The sequence below is a fragment of the Camelus ferus genome, chromosome 27 (genome assembly GCF_009834535.1).
Source record: "Camelus ferus isolate YT-003-E chromosome 27, BCGSAC_Cfer_1.0, whole genome shotgun sequence".
In the NCBI taxonomy this organism is placed as follows: domain Eukaryota; kingdom Metazoa; phylum Chordata; class Mammalia; order Artiodactyla; family Camelidae; genus Camelus; species Camelus ferus.
Genome location: NC_045722.1, coordinates 10,805,503 through 10,823,324, shown reverse-complemented (window position 1 = coordinate 10,823,324; position 17,822 = coordinate 10,805,503). Strand labels below are relative to the sequence as shown.

The window sequence follows — 17,822 nt, the reverse complement described above, 5'->3', positions numbered from 1 at the left end:
GCCTCAGACTCTCTCACTCCTTCAGTTGCTCCTTAAAAATTCCTTAAAAAAAGTATTGGAGCCACCATCTCAACTGTTCAGAAACTTAAATTTGTACTTGAAGTTTTCTTCTGGTTTAAGAATTCATCATCTACAGTGAATTTCTAGGTTCAGATTTTATTTTATTTTTTTTTTAATTTATTTTTCAGTTGAAGGATAGTCAATTACAATGTGTCAACTTCTGGTGTACAGTATCATGTCCCAGTCACGCACATATTTATATGTAGTCATTTTCATATTCTTTTTCATTAAAGGCTATTATAGGATATTGAATATTAGTTCTCTGTGCTATTCTAGGTTAAGATTTTAAAGCTGTTTTGGAGTTACCAAAACAGTCAATCATCTCACCTAAAATATTAAAGGAAACTCCAATGGAAACAGTAAAATGAATTCTTCAGTGTTTTTTAAAGGAAACACTTAAGGAAAAGAAAACTATATTGTCCCTCTCAAATATCTCTCACAAGGCTTCAGGGAAGCCCAAGATAAAACATAGTTTATTTGCATATATTTTTTACCAACAGAAATGTAGATAACTAAAAAATCATTTAGGACGATGGTTTTAAACTTTTTTTTTTTAGTCACAATCCTTTGAATATCTAAAGAAAGCTATAGCTCCCCCCCCAAAATGTAAATATACTTAAATTTAATATATAATTTCAGAGATTTCATCGACTGCAGATTAGAAACTCCTAATTTAAAGTTATTCCACTCAGATTTCACAAGGCATCTGTTATCCCCACATTCATCATCATATTGGGGGAAAAAAACCCAAAACACTAGATGATGCCTTGTCTGTTTCACTAGTGATAAATCTTTGAAAAGCCAAATTAAAAAAAAAATCCAAAGGTACAGCTGACTGAAATAAAAACTAGATCTACTGCCAAATAAAACAAAACATTTATAATATAATAAGAATAAAATATTTACAATGTTCATTGCTACATAGACATTTAACTTAAAAGATAAAACCTGGAAGAAACATTTAAATATGCCATATTTTGTACACGCACATACGAAAATTTAACACTAGAAAAACTAACATACCAACAGAAAAACAGGCCAAGTAACATGTAAATGTATTTATAATCCCATTTGTGTGTTTCTGTATAATTCTTTACAGTAATAAAATTGCCTGAAAGATATACAATAGAGCTTGAATTTACCATACTTTTAAAAACTACTTTTAGAATTCAGGATAAAATTTCTTATATTAATTATATCTTTTCAAAATGAGATTACTACTCAGAATCTTTAAAAAATAATAAGGAAATGCAACAATTTCCCTGTTTTTCTTAAGTTCTATAGAATAGTTACTCAGCCTCACTTTCAAATCTATTCTACTTCTAAAGCAGTAAGCATACTGTTTGATGCACAGTAGGTACCCAAATTAAAACTGGCTAGATGAATGGGCCAGAGAATTCCCCCTGGGTATTTCCTATACCCAATGATAGTAAGTGTTCTCCTCTGGCTTTTCTTTTAGGTAGTAGAACTAAAATGTCATAAGGGAAAAAAGAAGAAACAAATGAATTTTCCAGAAGAGTTGCCATAGTAACTGAATTGGATACCAATTTGTAACAGCTACAAAATCTAAACTATACTTCTCCAACAGCCTAAAGTCCAGAAGGGCAATATGGAAAAGAACGTAGGTCATTGGTATGGAAAAAGAGTTGTAGTCCAAGGATACATCTCATATAACTGTCCCTCCAATATTTCACTGCTAAAAAGATTACAGCAAACAGCTCCTGGCAACCCCAGCTCTCAGGGGACAACCTAACTTGTGTTTTCATTAACAGGGATAAACCTAGAACAACTCTAAGCCAAAACCAGCCCTTGAACACATAACAGTATGAAGAAAAAGTTATTATTTTCCTCTCAAGATGAGGTAAACACATAGAGAAGACTACGGATAAACAGCACAGTAGTGCTTTTACCCTGAATCAGAGCCGTTTAGGTTGTCCTCGTGTCTGAGACCACTAGATTAAATTAAAGTAAAAGGAGGGACCACAGCCACATTTCCCACAATCCTTTATCTCTGCCTTCTTGTCTAACTGCTATAAAACAGTTAACTGACTGATAACAAGGTTTACAAATTTTCTATAGTGGAGTAGAATACCCTACATATCACACAAGTGTCAGGCCAGAATAAAAGCTAACTGTGATCTGATGAAAAGGGATAAGCAGAGAGGGAGAGCTAGAAGAAACAAGGCAAAACACAGAAGTGTCTCTAAACAACTGCCCAAAGCCCAAAACTGCCCTCCAGTTATGCATGGCTCACCCTCCATTCAAAGTTCTGCTCCACACTACAGTATCACTTGGTTTGTTTATAAGAATAGAGTAAGTTAAATTAGGACCAAATTGCTATGAAAAATCAAGAGCACTATGTACGGTGTTATAGTACTATCATTTTTAATCTTAGCAGAGGTTTGGATTCTACTGTAATTCCAAGAAGATACAACAAACCCTCCTTCATGTCCTTCTCTAGAGCCCAACTGAGATTCCCCCTCTGCCACTGACTTACAGAATCACAAAGTGTGAGAGCCAGGAACTGAATGTACTTCTAGGACAAATCCTTTGGGGTATTCTCCCCAATATAATACATATTCACTAAAGAAAATTATAAAACATTAATATTTTATGAATATTTTCCATGTTAACTATATGGAGTTTCTGAAGACTATGAATTACATTAAAATTCTACCAAGTGCTTAATCAGTCACCTATGTTGGATATTTATATCATTTCTAAATGTTTTCAACCACTGAATAATTCTGCAAGGAACATCTTTGTACACAATGTTCTTCTGCATTTATAATTAATTCCTTCAGAGAGATCTTAGAAGTGTAACTCCAAAATAAGAAAAAAAAATTATTGCCCAAAAGCTTACCCAAAGGCTGTACATTTTCGTTCAACCCCATCATTTTACAAATAAGAGTAAGGTCACTTACCAGCTAGTAGCAAAGGTGGAATAAGAGGAACCTGATTCCTAGTTGAGAATCCTTCTCACTATACCACTGTTGCTCTTACCACATCACCTAGCAGGGCTGAGCTCCACAGGACCGTCTAAACAGGATAAAGTTTCAGATAGCCCATGCAGGAAAAAGGCTGGTTTCTCTCCATGTTCTGTCCACTTAATAGGGTTTTAAGTATTTTAGTTTAAGTCCACCAGTGACTCTCAACTCAAACACAAATCTTCCTTCTAGAACTTAAGCATTTAACTTTATAAATACATTTAAAAATAAATCTATGCATTCATTCCTAACTTACACCAGACACAAAAATCAACTCAAAAGGGATTAAAGACTTGAATATAAGATCTGAAACCATAAACTCCCATAAGAAAACATGGGGGGAAGATCCTTGACATCGGTCTTGGAGATGATTTTTTTTTTTATTTGACACCAAAAGCAAAGGCATCAAAAGCAAAAATAAACAAAGAGGACTACAGCAAACTAAATAGATCCGCACAGCAAAGGAAACCACCAGCAAAATGAAGAGACAAATTATAGAATGGTAGAAAATATTTGCAAATCATGTATCTGATAAGGGATTAATATCCAAATTATAAGAAGAACTCATACAACTCGATAGCAAAAAACAAGCAAGCAAACAAACAAAAAAAAACACCAAACAATCCAACTTGACTCAGCAGAGGAACTGAATAGGTATTTTTCCAAAGACATTTAAATGGCCAATAGGAATGTGAAAAGGTGTTCAACATCATTTAAATCATCAGGGAAATGTAAATCAAAACCACAATGAGATATCAATTCACTCAAGTTAGAATGGCTATTAACAAAAAGACAAGAGAAAACAAGTGCTGTTGATGACATGAAGAAAAGGGAACCCTTGTGCAGAGCTGATGGTGTGGACAAAGAATGGCACCTGCCATTTCAGTAAACAAAGAATGTTGAGGCCATCAAGTCATCAGCCACTGCAGTCACCCCTGAAGGTACACCCTGAGGGGAATTCCGGATGGAGAAAAACAGGTTGGCTGCCACCAAGCCATCGGACTCTGCAGCCACCCCCAATGGTGCACCCTGAGGGGATTCAGGATAGAGAAAAAAGGATACTGGCCCTTTAGGTAAGGTGCATATCAAAGGAATAATTTCAATAGGCCGACTCTTGCATCTTCCCATATACATAGAAAAGCACTAAATTCATTAACTTGAGATGTCTGGTTTTCTTTAATTAGCAGTAATGTTTTGATGTTCCAAATCCCTGAGTTTTTTTCAAAAACTCCTATGTATCCTGGCTCCTCAACTCTTCGGAATAGTCCCTCAGAGCTATCTGAGAGGTGTCTCCCGGGTTTAAGTCCTCAGTAAGTCTGCCAAATAAAACATAATTCTCAACTTCTAAGATGTGCTTTTTTTTTTTTTTTTTTTCCAGTCGACAGTGGGAATGTAAATTGGTGCAGTCACTTCGGAGGCAATATGGAAGTTCCTCAAAAAATTAAAAACAGAACTTCCATATCATCCAGCAATCCAACTACTGGAGATATAGTTATCCCTGGGTATCAACAGGGGATTGATTCTAAGACCCACATAGATAGGTAGCAAAATCCAAAGATGTTTAATTCCCATATATAAAATGTTGGAGCACTTGCATACAACCTAAGCACATCCTCCTGCACACTTTAAATCATCTGTAGATTAATTATAATACCTAATGCAATGCAAATACTATGTAAACAGTTATAAAACAATGTAGATGCTATATAAATATTTGCTGTCAAGCAGCAGATTCAAGTTTTGCTTTTTGAACTTCCTGGAATTATTTTTTTCCCTGAGTATTTTCAATTCAGTAAGCTGAACTCACAGATGCTAAACCTGTGGATATGAAGGATGACTGTGATATATGTGCCCTTGTGTTCACTGCAGCACTATTCCACAATAGCCAAGATATGGAAACAACCTAAGTGCCCAGAAATAACTGAATGGATAAAGAGGCTGTGGTATACGTATACAAAGGAATATTATTCAGCCATGAGAAAGAACAAAATCCTGTCACCTGTGACAACATGGGTGGATCTTGAGAGCATTATGCTAAGTGAAATAAACCAGACAGAGAAAGATAAATATGGCATGGTATCACTTATATGTAGACTCTAAAAGAAAAAGTCAAACATTTAGTGGTCGCTAGTGGGTAGAGGGTAGGGAAAATAGGGTGAGGTTGGTATAAGGATACAAACTTTCAGCTATAAGCTATAATAAGGTCTGAGTGATCTAATGTAAAATATACTGACTATAGTTGATAACACTGTATTGTATAATTGAAATTTGCTAAGAGAGTAGAACTTAACTGTTCTTACACGTAGACACAAAAAGATAAATATGTGAGGTGATGGATATGTTAATTAACTAGATGGAGGGAATCTTTTCAAAATGTATACATATATCAAATCACCACAATGGTTGGGGGGGAGAGTGTAGCTCAGTGATAGAGCACATGCTTAGCGTACATGAGGTCCTGGATTCAATCCCCAGTATCTCTATATAAGTAAACAAATAAACAAATAAATAAATCAACACAATGGACTTACGTTAAATATTTTACAATTTTATATGCTATTTATACCTCAATAATGCTGAAATTAAAAAATAAATCAATCTATGCACAAAAGAAAAGTCATTGGGCAATACAATTTTCATGTTACCAATTCTCATGTTTAAAACTATCTTAATTTTCAGAGAATTTCACAGTTGGAAGGCTCCTTAAAGATCTTCTAGTCTACCCCAACTCCTCCACTCCTCTCTCACCTCCCATTCCCTCCCTGACCTTAATGCCTGAATGCTCTCAAAACATCTTGGCTAAATCACGATGCAAGCTGACCCAGAACACTGATGCTAACATGGAATCACACATTCAAGTTAACCCATTTCATTTCTGGACTCTGGCAGCAGGAAAAAATTTATTAAGCAAGCACTAGTTCCCCATTGGCACCCTAAGCTGCCTTCTGGAGCAACACAACATATGGAATTAAAAATATAATGTGACTCACACTGGTTAGGGACTTAAAAAGACCTGGATTTATATCCTGTCTCTATTATTTATCAACACAGCAAATTGCTTATCCAGTTTCTTCATTTGTTAAAAGGAAATAACATTACTTTCTGAATAGGTCTGTCGTTAAGGATTAATAAGATTATATGTGAAATGTGGAGCTGGCTCCACATGAAATGCACAATGCTTGGCTGGGTATTTAAAAAATATTTGTCCTTTTACTCCTTTCTCCTCACAGGATGAGTCATATGCTAACACTTTTGTAAGTAAAATGATTTCCAGTTCCTTCAAGTACTCTTCATAAAATGAAAGGAAGAATAGCACCTACCTCATAGGATGACTGTGAGGATTAAAAGAAGTAATACACATAAAGTGTTAAGAACAGTGCCTGGAAGAGCACTCAGAACGTTAGCTGGTATTACTAGCAGTGTTAGACATTACTGCCTGCCCCTCCCATCTTCCTCACTCATCTCTGAACTCTCTCCAGCTGAATACTATGTTCCAGGTGTGGTCTGACTAGCCTGAAATGGACCAGACGATCACCCTTCATTCTAAACACTAAATAACTGCAAAGCCTCGATTAAATTATTTCATAACACTTTTCCAACCAACAGAAATTCTTAGAATCTTTTTCCCAAATATGCAGCTGTTAAACTCTATCTGTACAATTACATATTAGAATCATTATTTGCACTCATCTCTGTTACATTTCTTTATGTTTGATTCAGCCCATTGTCCCAAATATCAACATCTTCTGGGATCCTAATTCTATTATCCAAAACATTAACTTCTCTTCCAGCTTATTTATAATCCATAAATATTAATAGGTTTTAAAGAATGATGAGGAGGTAACCAAATGGCTGAGGCAGAGAAGGCCTCCAAGCAGAAGAAATACCATGTACAAAGGCAGAGAGGGCTGAGAAAACAACGTGGGTTACACAGTAGCTCAGCACTGCCACTGCTGGAAAAAAAAAGCACAAGGGGGACAATGGGAGGTAGAGATAAAAAAAAATGAGCAGGCTGGATGGTGCAAGGCTTGTCTGTCATGGTAAGAAATCTTTCCTTCACTCTTGTCAGGAGAGGCACCGAAGGATTTTAAGTGGGAGATGACCTGATCAGATCCGTGTTTCAGGAAACCACTTTGGCAACAATGTGGGGTTTTTTAATTTTTCTTCAAGTACAAATGTTTCTACAAGTACAAATGTTTTAACAAATAAGTCACTTTTTAAAAGTTCTGAGAATATCACATCAAGTGGTGACATCAGCACATCCTCAGCCTTGGTCACAAATAGAACTCAGTGACAAAACTCTTATATGAAGGAAATGGAGAGCAGAGTTCTTAGTCCTTCCTCTCACAAAAAGGGATACAAAATTTCAACATTTTCATTTCCTCCTGTTAACTCCAGAAATGCTTTAACAAATCTAATTCAAATGAAAAATACTAAAATTTTTTAAGTGACATCTGATCTGAAACACAACTATTAAACAGGGAGAATAACATTTGAATGGTTCATTTTCAATATAAGCAACACTGAAAAAGAATCTCTAAGGCCATTTGGCAGATGTTAAACTAAATACTTTACATGCATTACCTCCTTTGATCCTTGCAAAAACCTCATAAGGCAAATGTATTATTATTCTTCTTTTACCGATAAGAAAGCCATGGGCTCCTCCAAGTAAAGCAACCTGTCCAAGATTACCTGCCTAGTAAGTGGCTGAGCTCATACTTGAACTCAAGCTGGTGTGATTCTAAAGCCCAAACTCAATTGCTACAATATATTACCTCCTTCAAAAATAATAACGGCTACCACCTACTTAACACTCACCAATACAGGCTCAAGTTCTGAAGCTGGGCTTCCTGAAGCATCCCACACCACAGTATATGACCTCATTAGCAACCCTCACTCTATCAAGTACTGAGAGAGATCTATTAAATATTAAACACTGAAGTTAACAAATTAGTCTGAAAAATAAATGCTTATATAAAAGCCTATTTTTAATATAACTGCATAATAGTTCTTATAAATAGTCCTTATATACATTTCATATTTAGCCTATTTTGATAAAGTTTTATTTTATAAATATTTTAAATCAATTTTCAAAAAAATAAAAATCTACTCCGACAGCTACACATCCATCCGGGAAACATATCCAGTGGAACACTCTGTGCAGCACTTATCAGTGGCATAAAATGTACTGAATACCTGGAGATTACCCTCTGGGAACAGAGATGCTTAAACTACTAGTTACAATAGATGATATTTGCACTAGGCTTTGTAAGATAAATTGTGTTTAGAGGTGAAAATAGAAAAAAGAGACATTTAAGATAAAGGAGATAGCATGAAGAAAGGGCAAAAAGGCATGAAAACAAAAGGCATACTTAGGGAATGACAAATCACTGTGGTAGAGGAGTAGGTGGATATATCTGGAACTTTAGAACCACAAAAGTTTTCAAACAGAAGAGTGGCTTGGTCAGATCTAATGCTTAGTGTGGTAACTAGGACAGCAGCACAGAAGACAGATTCAACAGAGAAATATTAGGCAACTACCTCAGGAATCCAGGTGAGAGATAATAAGGTCTTCAACTAGGGCAATGGCAAAAACAGAAAGAAAAATGATGAGTAATTTCAAAGGAAGAACTGACCCCATCTGACCATCTGTCAGATGGCTGGGAGTGGGAGTCAGGACACTGAGGAAGATGAAGATTTTACAGACAACTGGAAAAGAAAAAAAAGCAAAGTTAGCTCCTGACTTCACATTTTGCTACCGACATTAAACATCAAGTGAATTAAGAGAGTTTTTAAAAATTAAAAATAAATAAAATAAAAGGAGAAAAAATAGAGATGAATAGTTTTATAATCTTGAAATGGGAAAGGCCTTTCCAAACAAGATTATGGAGGCAGAAGCCATAAAAAAGAGAAGGAAATAAACTGGCTATATAAAAAGCAGTTAAACTTCTACAAGGCAATTTAAAAAAATAAAAATCTGAAAGGAAAGATAAACTAGAGGGAAAATCTGCAACACATAACAAGGAGCTAATACTCTCCCATAATCTTTATATGCATATACATATTTAATGCTTGAAATAAACAAAATGACAGATATTCCCCCTAGGAAAATGTAACAGAATCACAAATAGGCAATTCACAAAAGAATATAAATAGCCAGTAATTATAGGAAAAATTCTTAATCTCACTACTAATCAAAGAAATGCAAATTAAAGAAACAACAACACCATTTTCAGCTATCAGACTGGCAAAGATAAAAAAGAATGATAGTAACTTATTATTGTCCAATATGCGGGGAAACTCCACATTCTCACACTGTTCCAGAAGAAAATCTGGCAACATGTACCATACATAGCAAACTTGCAAAAACTTCTATGAAAGGAAAAAGGTTGTTTTATTTTTAACAAATGATTTGGTGACTTGTGGCATAGGTGGCTAAATAAAAGATGATGCCACTAAACAAAGCTGGACACATCAGGAGAAGCAGGCCAGAATGACAAATTCATGCCTGAAACACGTTCAGCTTGAAAGGTCAACGAGACATCCAGGTAGAGACATCCTGCAGGCAATTGGAAGTAAAAGTCTGAAAAACTCAGGAGGGAGACCAAGTTGGAGATCCAGATTTGAAAACTGGCACCATGGAAGTGAATGAGCTCATGACAGAAAGACTGTACAGAAAAATTTAAAAGTTCAAGGACTATGCCTTAGAAAATGCCAACATTTAAGAGGTGAATATTGCAGAGAAAGAATAGTTACTATGATAAAATGAGAACTATGAGAGAATCACATGATGGCAATCAAGGAAGAAAATTTTTTCAGGAAGCTCGGAGAGGTCACCAACTTCAAATGCTGCAGAGAGATGGGTGGCAAAGAGAAAAGGATACGGCAAATAAGAAAGAAGGTCATCTGGGACCCCAATAAGGAGGAGTCTCAGTGAAGCAGTGATGCAGGAGGATCAGATTATTGTAACTAGAAAAGTAACTAGAAGTGGGAAACTAGAGACAGCAAATGTAGACTTCTTTTTGAAGAAGTCTAAGAAGAGAAATTGGGGGAATAGAGAAAGGGTTAGTCTGAGGTGGTGGCATGCATGTCCAGGGAAGGCATGTCTATGTCTGTCTGTCTGTCTCTCTTTTTTTTTCTCTTAATAACTGAAGAAGAGGCACGCATTTTCACCCTGCAAGAAAAGAAGGAGGGACTAAAGATACAAGAAATAAAGAATAAAAAAGAAGGTTCTAAAGAACACAGTGGGCAGTTAGCTATGGAAAGAAAAATACCCGCTTCTTCCTTGAGAAAAGAGGGAAGGAAATAAGAATGAGCAAGAATGACATACCTAACTAACCTCTCTGAGCTTCAGTTTCCTGTCTATAAAACAGGATTTAGGAACAGCACCTACCCTCGTAAGACTGTTGTGAAGATTAACTGAGACTGAGAAGATTAACTGAGACAATATATACAAGCACTAGTAGGCTCTAAATAATGGTAACTGCATGTTTGCATATGTGTGTGGGATAGCTAGATCCCAGAAATAAACCTACCTCTAAAGTCTGATACCCAGTAACTTGTGTAATACCTGTCTACCTTGTCTTACTGATAAAGTTTGTTAAAGGGAGCATAAACTTGGCCCTACCCTTTCCACCACTCAGCAAGACAAAGAAATGACTTTTCGGAGAACTCTACTGTGGTAAGCCTTAAAACAAGCCCAGACCAAGTGCATATGGAGAAAAGAATCAGGGTGGAAATCTGAATTAGGGGTCTGTGAAGAGGAAACCAGTTGAACAAGTTCCGCAGAGCACATGACTTCAGTGGTTTGCCAGCTCTGTGCAATACAGAAGAGGAACATACCAATGCCGGAACTGACTACTCCAAACCATTGAGATTCAGTTCCTCCAGGAGCAGCTCTGCTGGTACCACACCCAGCTTGCAGAGCAAATGCCCCCCCACCCCCCACACCAAATGCCAGCATTACTCACTGCTAAAAACCTCCCAAGTTGGTTCATCTCTCCTCATAATTACTTTTAAAATTACATAATTTTACTAAGCCACCAACACATCTGAGCACCATCTAGGCACTGGAAACAGTCTAGTAATTTCAACATATTGTGGTTAAGAACAAGTCTTGAAAAAAAGAAATGTATTCAATAAAGCATTCCTCACCACATGAAAAGAGAGGGAAATTAAGGCTGGTTTCCAGGAGAAAAGGGCATTCTGGTCTTGAAGGATGTGTGTGTGTGTGTGTGTGTGTGTGTGTGTGTGTGTGTGTGTTTTGATGAGGGAGAACATGTCAAGCCAAAGGAGGAAAACGTACAGACCCGTCTGTGTGTGTGTGTGTGTGTGTGTTTTGATGAGGGAGAACATGTCAAGCCCAAGGAAGAAAATGTACAGACCCTGTGAAGGATTTGAAACATGAAGGAAATGATCAGATCTGATTTAAAAGATTACTCTGAGCAGAATGGATTAGGAGAAGGACTATTAAGGGATGAGGAAGTGCTAAAGAAAGTACTGTAGTAACCCAGGCAAGAAATGATAAAGGCTAGTTTTCCACGCCATACAAGCAAAATGAGAAATCTTGGTAGTATTTGTTCTAAAAGAAACTTCTGAGTATAAATTAAACCAGTCTGAACAGCTATAGGAATAAGTGAGAAACACAAGAGAAAATTTTTTTCTTTAAGTAACTTATCTAACCTGTGTCTCTTGATACCTAATACAGACCTAACCCTGAGCAAATCATTTCACTCTTGCTGAACAGGATGAGGTATGTCAAGTTTACTTGCTAAAATTAAATGTCTAACTGTTATCATATTTCAAAATATCCTCTGGTCTTACTAGAGTGGTAGAAACTAGACTATGGTGATGGTTGCACCACTTGGTAAATTTACTAAAAATCATTGTGTCATATATTTAAAATGAGAGAATTTTATGGCATGTAAATTATACTTCAATAAAGTTAAAAAAGAAACAAAAAAGTCCCTGGGTGAATAGGATTAACGTACTCCCAGACTAAGTTTTCAAATACATTATCATATTCAATCTATCCATCCATCCATCTCTACTTTACCAAATACCATGAGGCATAAAAGACTTTTTAACTGTAACTGAAAAAACAAAAACAAAAAAAATTCTTAAAACTGAGTTAAAGTCTCAGCCTAGTCACTGTTGGTTGTGAGCAGCTCTTGTGAAAAAAAAAAAAAAAAAAAAAAAAAAAAACAGGTGAGAATCCTCTACTAGAAGATTCCTCTACTAGAAGAGTGATACATATTTCTTTGCAAAAAGCAGTTCTCTGAGTCACTGCCTACTGCGGTAGCTGTTAGAGCTCGGGGGAACAAGGAGAGCCTGTAGAGCAAGAATATGTGAAAAATTTAGTTTGCAGATCTAGTCATTAGTGAGAAATATCAGGAGGCAGGGTTAACTACGATATCATTAAGGACATAGCCCTTGCCCTCTAAGACTCACAGTAAATTAAGGAAGAGAAAAATATAAAACACATACAATACATTCTGAAAAGCTGTAATAAAAATACTTGCATGACTGAAGCATTATGCTGTACACCAGAAACTGACACAACATTGTAAACTGACTATACTTCAATAAAAGATATATATATACCGGGGGGAGGGGATAGCTCACATGGTAGAGCGCATGCTTCCCATGCACGAGGTCCTGGGTTCAATGCCCAGTACCTCCTCTAAAAATTAAATAAAATAAGTAAAACTAATTACTTCCCTCTTCCCAAAAAACACCAAAAAAAAAAGATATCTATATATCTATATATAGATATATATAAATATATATATACACACATATATATATATATATATACACCAAAAAAACCAAAAAACCCCAAGAGAAACAAGGCAGGTGGGTAGGGTGATAGAAACACAGGAGAGGAGCATCTAACTCAGACCTGGGATGAGGGTGGGTGTCCAAGTAAGCTTCCTGAAAGTACTGCCTGAATTTATTTTCTTAGACAGGCAATATATTTACACAGGCCAAATTTTTTTACGTATAAAATGATACCCAGTTAAAAGGAAGAAAATCTCATGAAATGAATCAAGTGTCATATGCTGCAGAGATTAAGTAAAATAAGTACTGAAAATTTTCCAACGGACATAGCAATTAGGTCATTGGTGATTTGAGAAAGAGAAATTTCATTAGGGTAAAGGAATCACACCCACATGACTTAAGATTTTAGAAAGTGGATGTAGGGAATAAAGACAAGTTTTCCTCCCAGGAAAAAAGAGGGGACAATAATTAGGTGAGGGTCTAGGACTAAGGGGATATATCTTGAATGGGTGAGGATGTTTATGTGCTAAAGAGAAAGAACTGGCAGGAAAAAGTTCAAGTTATATATAGTTAAGAAAATAATATTGGGAAAGAACTCTAGAAGACAAGAAGGGATAGGATCTAGGCCACTGAGAGAAGGTTGTGTCCTAGGAAGAAAAACAGTTCTTCAATTGCTACAGGGAAGGAGGTCAAGATGGTATGTTAAGCGAGATGGGATAAATTCGTTAGCGCCAGAAAAACTGAGGGATTTTGTAAAGAAAATAGAGGTCATCAAGTTGTGCTGTGGGAAGTTAGGGATGGAGATGCCTACCAAGCACCCATCTCTGACAATTCCAATGTTACTTCCAAAAGTCACCTTTCTTGCTTAAGGACCTGGTCTCAAGTACAACCAAATAATAAAAGAAAAAGAAATTACCCTCAGTTCTCATTGCCATTAGGACTGAAATTCTCTTAACCTCCACAGCCTCCACATTCCACCCAACTTTGCACCAATTCTACTGAACCATATTCCCCGGCATCTACTTTGTGAAAAGCACTATGGAGGGAGGTGCTTTTGGACACCAAAAGTTGAAAAGGACAGTCTTACCTCTAAAGGAGCACAAAAGAAAAAGATAAATGTACATGTTATGCTTTCCCTTCTCTTCCATATAATTTCACATTATTTAGCAAAACTCAGCCATAAAATAACCTTTCCCTAATCTAAACTCTCACACATTAACTGTTTGCATCATTTCCTTGGCAATCTATCTTGCCTTATGACATTAGCTAGACTTTTCATCCTTTGATGTTGTGTAACTTTTCAAAGAGCTATCCCCTATCTGTCCAATTAACCTGTAAGCTCCCTAAGGGCAGGACTGGCTTATACTTTCTCATCTTCTCCAGTTCTATCAGAAGGTCCTAAAGGATGGAAGAGCTCAAAATGTTTTACCTGTTTTATTATATTGGAGGTGTTTTTCCCACCTTTTTTAGCCATGTCAGAAAAAAAAAAGAGCAATGTAATATTATCAAGTCACTTAAAATAAAAATACCTATTAATAACACAGGAAATGAAAATAAAAACTGTTTTAAGTAACTTGAGAAAGCATTTAGGTTAGAACATAATCTTCCATTAACCATTACACAGTCTATGTTTGAAAATATGCAACGTAGGCTTTCCCAAAGCAAGTTTTGGGGGAATGTTTTTGGAAATTTCTTATCGTTATAAAGTTCTCCCTCAGATTAAGCAGAGTTCCATTGCTTAGTTCTGTTCCTCTGGTATCACACATGATACACTAAACCTCTCTTCTTTTTTCAGGAATTTTCTAATAATGTAGGCAAAATAGTAACAGGTGAATGAATTCCTATACTGGATAAGAGGTTGATCTTCTGAGATTCTATGATTCTATATTCCCTATAAATCATGTTTCCATATTAAATAATCTCACTCCTTTCAACTATTCCTCATACATAGTAATCTATAGATCCTTTTTCATCCTGGTCATGCTCATCCAACATGCCCTCAACATGCCCTAGTACTGGAGCAATAACCAGATCTCAACTAGTGGACCAACACCCACTGACTAGGAGTAGTTCTCAGGTTCTATGTTGAAAAGGATTCTGACTATTGGCAGTGCCTGCTGTGGGTGTGAAAGAATCTTACCACATTATCTTTCATCCCCGCTCTAGACTATCAAGGCCCCTCTTAAAGTATGGCCTCCAGAACTGAAGACCAACTTCAGGTAGCCTCTCATCAGGACAGAGGACAATGGAACCATGTCTTCCTTTGCTGCATACACACACCACATTTCTGTGAATTAATAAAGGTCTCAGGTTTATTTCATTTTGTTTTATTTTCCCAGTAGTCCTGTTCCCACTAATGCAACTTCTCTCTCTACCCTGTATTTAGACACTCCATTTTTTGAACCCCAATGTAGAATGTCACATTTATCAGTATTAAACTTCATCATGAGATTCAAGGTATTTTGAAAGCAAAATCTGTCATGCAGTGTATTAACTCATCCCAGCAACATGACTGATGCATTCATAAGTCTCAACACAAATGTTTTACATGTAACATGCCCTAAAGAGCTTTCTTTGAATTAAAAACCTAGCAGCTTTTTTTTAGCTAAAATTCATATAACATAAATTCACCATTTTGAACAATTTTAAAGTATGCAATTCAGTGGTTTTTAGTATACTCACAATGTTGTACAATCACCATGACTAATTTCAGAAAATTTTCATGACCAAAAAAGGAACCCCGTGCCCATTAAGCAGTCATTCCCCACCTAGCAGCTCTTTTTGGATATGATTTATTCAACTGGCTATAAATCTTAATTACATTACAATCTAGTCCACATTAATCCAACCTGTCTGCAAAAGTATCACAAGACATACTTTCAAATGCCTTACTGAAATCTAGACGTTACCATGTTTCTCTGATTCACCAATCTGGTGACCCTGTCCAAAAGGAAACGATGTTAATGTGACAAGGCCTTTCTCAGGGAGTCCTGGTTGTCTCCTAAGCATTGCCTCCTTTCTCACCAAGTGCTCATAAGCCATCTGTTTGACAAAATGCTATGGAATTTTGCCAGACTAGTTTACTAGACTAGAATTTGTGATATCTTCTTCTTTATAATAATTACATTTGCACTCCCACACTTCTAAAAACTACCTTCTTGTTTTTCACAATGCCTTAAAGATCACGGCAACAGTTCAGCAATTATACCTATTCAGTTAGTACAATAATGGCTGTAAGCTCTGTAAACCAAGAACATGAGAACTCAATGGAGAAAGGATAGAAACTATAGATAAAACATAAAACAGGAACTGACCATGAACATGTCTCAAATTCTTACTTGAAATAGTCCCTAAAATCCATTATTCTGATAGAGAACAGTGTTTCCCAACAAGTAGACCCTGGAACACTAGTCCTAAGAAGGATGATCTGTGAGGCAAGCGTCTGATAGTAAACTAGTAACTGGGTTTGAGGAATATTGCTTACACTATCCTCTCCATTGGAGATTCAGAGTTTACAGCCCATGACAGTCTAAATAGTCCATCAGTTAACTAATCTATTTAACTTGGTTTAATCCAGTATTTTTGAAATATGTTTGACCACCAAACCCTTTCTTCCTTAATGTCACATTAATAGAATACACCTCAAAAAATAGTGATACAGAAGTCAGCTAAACAGTTTTTTCAAAGGTTTTCAACACTGTACTTTCCTTTAACACAAAGAATAAATTATATTAGTTTGGTTAAGTCTATTTATCTCTTCACAGTATATACGTCAAAGCTGTTAATCCAAAACCTGTTTTCCCAATGCCAACTTCATTACACTATAAATCTCTTTAACATAACACAACTTGCTTGAAAGCACGCTGGAAAATTCTAGCTAATTTTCCTAAAAGGATATTTAAGCCATATATTTCAAAAATCTCAAAAGTTGAAGCTCCCTTGCTCTGAAAAAAATTAAGATCTCAATTCATAGACCAGAGAGTTTGGCAAACTCCAAAGTACATTTCATAAGCAGGCCATTGCTGGTGCTCAATATTTAAGATACTATGCAAGTATCATTTGGGGGTGGGGGGAAGCAGGATCTCTACACCACTCCTAACACCAAAATAAATTTCAAATGGATCAAAGGGTTACATGTTAAAATTCTTTATATCCTAAAAATACCAGAAGAAAGCCTGGGGGAATAATGTGTTTGTGTAATCTCAGTATAGATAAGGACACTCTAAAAACTACATAAAGCCCGAAAGCTAAAAATAAAAGATTAATGAAAAAAAATTGTTTTAAAACTCTAAATTATTTTAAATACCCTAAAATAAAAAGTTAAAAGACAAGCTGGGATAATTATTTACTATACATATGGCATCCAAAGAATCAACATTAATAAAATAAGCAAAGGGTTCTGCCAAAACAATTGACAGAAAAAGAAATATAAATGGCTTTTAAACATATGGAAAGATGCTTAGTTTCACTCAGAATAAGATAATCTAGAAATGGAACTACAAGTGAAATACCATTTTCATCTGTGAAATTCACAAATATGAAAAAAATTATGATACTCTAGGGTAGTGAAATTACAGAGAAAGCAGCCCTCTCATATATTATTGATGGACTTATAAATTGGTACAACCTCCAGAGAGAGCAAATTGACAATATTTATCAAAACTAAATGTACATATTCCCACATCTAGAAATTTATTCCACAAGAATAGTCACAATTGCAAGATGGTATACATACAAAGTGGCTAATACAACACTATTTATAATAGTAAAAGCTGGGGAGAAAGTGTCCATTGACAGGTTAAACCCATATACTGAAAAACTACACCACTGTGATGGGAAAAAATGAAACACTATAATGTATTCATGTGGAATATGTTAATAGATGCAAAGCAGAATGTATAGTGCTATCACTTTTAAACAAGGAAACAAAAGTGATTTGTATTTATATGCATAGACTCTGGAAGGATACACAATTGTAACAGTGGTTCCAACTGG

General features: G+C 35.9%; 1 protein-coding gene across 1 annotated transcript in view; it reads right to left on the bottom strand.

The window, feature by feature from the left end:
• The window catches only part of IQGAP1 (IQ motif containing GTPase activating protein 1), a 90,607-nt gene that overhangs the window by 60,863 nt on the left and 11,922 nt on the right, over positions 1–17,822 (bottom strand). The window lies entirely within an intron of this gene.